Source organism: Megalobrama amblycephala, linkage group LG11 (assembly GCF_018812025.1).
Source record: "Megalobrama amblycephala isolate DHTTF-2021 linkage group LG11, ASM1881202v1, whole genome shotgun sequence".
NCBI lineage: Eukaryota > Metazoa > Chordata > Actinopteri > Cypriniformes > Xenocyprididae > Megalobrama > Megalobrama amblycephala.
The window spans coordinates 11,933,743-11,940,251 of NC_063054.1; positions in this window are offsets into that span (position 1 = coordinate 11,933,743).

Consider the following 6,509-nt stretch of genomic DNA (forward strand, 5'->3'; position numbering starts at 1 on the left):
TCGAGCTTTCTCTGTAGCTGCCCCAAAGCTCTGGAACAGTCTACCTTTGAGTATCAGGGCCTCTCCATCACTGGATGTTTTTAAAACCAGTTTAAAGACTTAATTTTACTCTTTAGCTTTCGAGTGATGCTGTGTATGTGTGTATATTGTATATGTATGTATATATGTATGTGATATGTGTGTATGTATATATATATATATATATATATATATATATATATATATATATATATATATATATATATATATATATACATTATTTTTTATATGTTGGTGTTCCATTTTATGTATATACAATTTGTTTGATCGATTTTGATACTTGACTTTTATCTCCATTTTTTTCCCCCTGATTTATTGTAAAGCATTTTGGATCAACTATAGTTGTGTTAAATTTGTGCTATATAAATAAAATTTGACTTGACTTGTTTTGTGCATTCCTGTGATTCACTGCTGATGAATTAACATTAAAATTAACAAAAAATAATCTATATGTGACTGGTCTTGTTTAGGTGTTGCTTTGCAAGAAGCCAGTTGGAGAACAGGTGGATGATCACTCAAGGCTTTCTCATATATTGGGCCTGAGAAAGTCAACTGGGACAGAAAACCAGAAGCATTTAAAGCTGCAGTCCATAACTTTTTTTGGTAAAAAAATTATCCAAAATCAATTTTTGAGCAAGTACATAACCAGCCAGTGTTCAAAACTATCTCCTTAACTTAGCTCTTTGCATCACATCTGTAAACTGAAAGGAAGGAGTCCTAGCTAGTAGCTATATCATATGAGGATGCTGCTTAGCAGATCATTTATAGCCTTTTCTCACAGCAGCTGAAATAATTAAACTTATCATTTTGATGGTGGATTGTAATTCAGAAAGGTCTAAATGACAATCATCAGTGACAACTGAAGATTAACCAGGTGATTTGTAGTCAAAAGACTGGAGATTAAAAGCAAAAAGATTCCGGACTGCAGAGTGGCTACAGAAATTGAAATCTACAGGTAATGATAACACACACTAAATACACATAGTCATGCAATGCTGATGTTGTTAACATTAACCATTTAAGAACAAAGTATAACTGTAGTAATAATTTGCATGGTTTGGCATGATCCAAGCTAAGTAATCATTAGATTTAATCACCATTTGCAGCACAATTTATTGTAGGCCAGGCCTAATGCTTTTTTTCTCAGTTGGACAGAACAAAAGTGGCAGACATGTTACTTACTTGTTCAGATGACATTTTCCGGTGAAAATTCTTATTTTGGTCATACTTCCAAGACGTAGAATCTGTGTTTCCGAAGTACAGTATCCGCACCGTGGTGACTGACACCAAACATTAGATTCATCCGCACTGAGGAGCCGTGCCGTTGCACGATACACAACGCACAACGCACGAAACGATAATAATAATTGCAGGTTTCAAACAGAGATGGCGACAAAGAGGCAAAACTTACAGACTGCAGCTTTAATGTACAGTGGTTCAAATGTCGCTTGTTCATCAACAGTAAAAGATGTGAGGCTCTGCTGTGTGTTAAAGCTCACATTTAGGCGGTGATCATATAATGGTCAGACATACACAAATAAAACAAGTATACAAAAATAAAATAGCAAATTTGTATCTTTCATTGCTTCATAGTTTTACTATAGAAATGCTTCCCAATATAAAGCATCAAAGCACAGTAAATGACCATCATAGATGACCATCACTAGCTGCAGCTTGGAGTAATGGGCGTGTCTAATGGTAGGGGCGTGCCGAATGGTTTCTCATTGGTCACGAAAGCTGCCTGTTTCGCATAAAGGCGAGCCATACTCTTAAATCGCTATTGGCCTACAGAAAGCAATAAATCCAACATAATACTATACGACCAAATTCCATTCTTTTAATGTAAAAAACAGCGTTAATTATATTAAGAATATTACATTCAATTTTTTTTTTAAATTACTACCTTAGCTACCTTCAGAATTTATGCATGGCGTGGATTACTGACGTCATCACCGCGAATTTAGGTCTTATAGTAGCTATATCAGTCATCAAAATTAATTATCAAAAACAAATTATAATTATTATTTTAAGGATACAAATGTATTTTAACACCATTATTCGCATTAGCTGTTCATAAGCTGGAAATTACTTGTTTTTACCATTGTATTGGTTACACATGAAAAATAGCCTACGTTACAAAATTAGCAATTTATACTATTTTGAACTATGATTTGTATTTTTTATACCATTCCTAAAAGTGCATGCAAACAAAAAACAGTAACACTTTACAATAATGTTACATTAGTTTACATAAACTAATAATGAGCTGTACTTCAACAGCATTTATTAATCTTTAACGTTAATTTCAACATTTACTAATACATTATTAATATCAAAATCACTGTACTGTGAACTAACATGAACAAACAATGAACAGCTGTATTTTTATTAACCAATACTAACAAAGATTAATAAATACTGTAACAAATGTATTGCTCATAGTTTGTTCATGTCTACGGTGTTCGGTTCACTTAGTTTTGTCGTGGCCACGACATATAAACTCGTGGGAACGTGATAATATGTCGTGGCCACAAGATATTAATTTGTGGGAACGTGATAATAAGTCGTTCCCTCACCATATGATCTCGAGGCCACGACTTTACATCACGTGGCCACGACATAAGGATGTTGTTACCTCAACAAAACGATCTCGTGGCCACGCGGATGTAAAGTCGTGGCCTTCGGGATCATATGGTAAGGGAATGAGATATTTATCTCATGGCCACGACTTCATTATGTTGAGGGAACGACATCTATTTCTCATGGCCACGAGTTATATGTGTAAACACTCTGCGCTACCATAGCAACCTGGAACTATCAGAAATGGATAAGATTATTATAATATTTATTTTTAATTAAGAAAAAGCGTGAAATTAAGAAGTGATTATTAACATGTTGCCTATTGTGTTGTGTGCGATGCCTACAGCAGCATTCGAATGAAGTTTATCAATAAATATTAGAATATGGCCGTGTATATTTTTATCACATCCAACAGTCTTTTAAATCCATTCACTTATTGTTAATTTTTTTATTTCATATTTTTACATTATTTATTATTATTATTAGGCTATCATTATTGGTTAAATGTTGTGGCAGGGGGGCGTGGTTCAGCGAAGTCTGCAGCAGGAGAGAGCATCAGGAGACGCGTGGTAAGTGAGTGGGTTAAATGCAAATCACGAACACCTGTTTCTTATTCCAGTAATTGGCGCGGAGACAGGATAAAATGCCAGGAGAAGCAGGAGTGTGTGTGAGAGAGAGGGACTGCTGACTGAGAGACACTGGGACTGAGCTGGAGAGCACTACTGGAGTGAAGCCCGTCTGTGGATGTGGACTGTTTATTGTGTGTTGCACAGACTTTTGTTTGGAGATCTTGTTATTGAAATAAAAACTCAGTCAGCAGTCAAAGCCGACTTGAACTTATTACACTGGTGCCGAAACCCGGGAAGGAAGAAGGGAGCCGCCGCCATGCACTCGACCTCTGCCCAGCCGTTTGCGGAGATCATCTCATCCCTCGCGGTCATGCAACAGGAACATCATCAAGCCCTGGTGGACCTGCGTACGGATCAGGAACGCCGCTTTGAGGCCATCATACAGGTCCAGCAGGAAGACCGCGAGAGGTTCCGGAGCTGGATTGACCGGGAGGTTCGTGCGAAGACCATCAGCACACCCGCTGCGCCCACACACCTGCCGCTGAATAAGATGGGGCCACAAGATAACCCAGAGGCCTTCATGGACTTATGAAAAATCAGCGGAGGCTTCTGGGTGGCCCCGGGGGGAGTGACCGGTGCGCCTGATCCCCCTGTTATCAGGAGAGGCGCAGGTGGCGGCGCAGCAGCTCCCTGTACAGAACCTTCCTGGTCTTCGACGATCTCAAGCGGGCCATCCTTTAGCGCGTCAGCCGGACCCCGGAACAACATCGCCAGTGCTTCCGCTCATTGGGGCTGGGGGAGTCCGGCTGGCCATTTCGTGATGGCCCAACAGCTCTGGGACTCCTGGCGCAAATGGCTGCTGGCCGACGGAAGTGACGTGGAGCAAGTCATTGATCGGGTGGTACTGGAACAGTTTACCACTCAGCTTCCGAAGAAAACAGCCGAGTGGGTCCAGTGCCACCGGCCCACGTCGCTGGATTCGGCCATCCATCTGGCGGAGGACCATATGATGGCGTGCCCAGGGGTCGGCGAACTCTTACCATCAATCTCTCTCTCTCCTTCTATTCCCCTCTCTCTCTCTAGACCTGTCCCTCTCCCCAGGTCTTGTCCGCCTGGCCCGCCTCGTGTTCCGCCCCGAGGGCAGGGCGGAACTGAACCGGGATCATTTTCTGGATCTAGAGACCTGCCCAGGGGGGCGGGACTATCTGCTGTCGGGCCGGACCCCACTCCTGTTTCTCCCCTCTCTCCGCGCCAACAATTTAACCCACTCTCTACCACGAGAGCAGCGGGTAGGTCTGGGCTGGTCTGTTGGCGTTGCGGGGCCTGGAGCATTTCGTGGACAGGTCTCCTGTCATTGAGGTGGGGACAATGATCCGGGTCCCGGACAACCCACAGGCTGCCCCTGGTCAAGCTGGCCGGTACCAAATACCTGTGAGTATCAAGGGGGGTACCTATAAGGCTTTGGTGGACTCAGGTTGTAACCAAACCTCCGTTCATCAAAGCCTGATTTCGTCCGGGGCATTGGATACAAGCCGCATGGTTAGGGTGCGGTTTGTGCACGGGGATGTGGTGGAATATCCTATAGTGCCAGTTATTATTCAATTCAGGGGTCAAAAGCATAGTGTTGAGTTGGCAGTTAACCCGCACCTCCGGCATCTGTTAATTTTGGGGACGAATTGGCCAGCGTTTTCTGAATTGTTGGGTTATTTATGCACGGATACCTCTTGGGGAAAAAATGCGATGGAATAATTCTCTCGGAGCGCGATGACATTCCCCTGGAGCAGTCTCAGGATGAGACGCTGAAACGTGCGTTTGAACAGGTCAGTACCATCAACGGTCAGCTTCTCCATCCTGGACAACCGCTTACTTATCCATATTTTGCAATTATAAAAAATTGGTTGTATCAAGTGACCCAAGACGCTCAGACAAAAGAAGATACAACCGAGTTGTTAGTTCCTAGGAGCCGCAGGGAAATGCTTTTTCAAACGGCTCATTCTAATCCAATGGCTGGTCATTTAGGGCAGGTTATGACACTAAATCGCCTCATGACCCAATTTTTTTGGCCGGGCATTCACGAGAATGCGCAGGTGGTGCGCGGCTTGTCGTGAATGTCAGGTGGTAAACCCACCGGCCACCCCAAAAGTGCCATAGCGCCCCCTCCCATTAATGCAGGTCCCCTTTGAGAGAATTGGCATGGACCTCATTGGGCCATTAGAGCAATCAGCACGAGGACATCGTTTTGCATTAGTCATTGTGGATTATGCAACACGATATCTGGAAGCAGTGGCTCTCCGCAACATTTCCACTAAGAGTGTTGCTGATGCACTGTTTTCTTTAATCTCCCGAGTGGGGATTCCAAACGAAATCCTCACTGATCAGGGCACGGCGTTTATGTCACGGACGTTACGCGAACTTTATGAATTATTGGGCATTAAATCGATTCGCACCAGCGTCTTTCACCCACAAACTGACGGGCTGGTCGAACGTTTTAATCGCACGCTTAAAACAATGATTCGTAAATTCGTACAGGAAGATGCCAAAAATTGGGATAAATGGTTGGAACCTCTGTTGTTCGCTGTGCGAGAGGTCCCGCAAGCCTCCACAGGGTTTTCCCCCTTCGAGCTTCTCTATGGTCGTCAGCCCAGAGGGGTGTTAGACGTCATAAGAGAAGCTTGGGAGGACGGACTGTCTCAATCAAAAAACGAAATTCAGTATGTGCTGGACCTGAGAACAAAACTCCACACTTTGGGGCGGCTTTCTATGGAGAATTTGTTACAGGCCCAGGACAAACAGAGCCGGCTGTATAACAGAGGGACCAATTTGCGTAAATTTGCACCGGGAATTCAAAATTACTTGTGTAAGGGTGGAACTCCTACAGCGGTTCAGACTGTAAGGTTTGCCGAGCGACTAAAGAAACTTTATCAGTAAGATGTTAGAATACTGTACATTTCTTGTCTATTACCACCCACTGCAACTTATACCAAAGACGGAAATAAGCGCAGTTACAATAGCAAAATATGTGGGAGAGCGTTGCTATAGTGTGACAATATTGTATTGCAATAGGGAGAACATTCATGTTCATACTAAATCAAAACTAGTTAGCACATCATTTGTAATTGAAAGGGTTTAATGACAATATCTGATTATGGTTACACTTAAAATAATCACAAAATAGATGTATGAGATGATAAAATCATATACCATTAATCGTACACAGCATGTATGAAAAAGTTACCTGAGAGAGAAAGAGAGAGAGAGAGAGAGAGAGAGAGAGGGCCAGAGAGTGCTCAAGAATCCAAGAAAGAAGAGCAGAGTATCAAA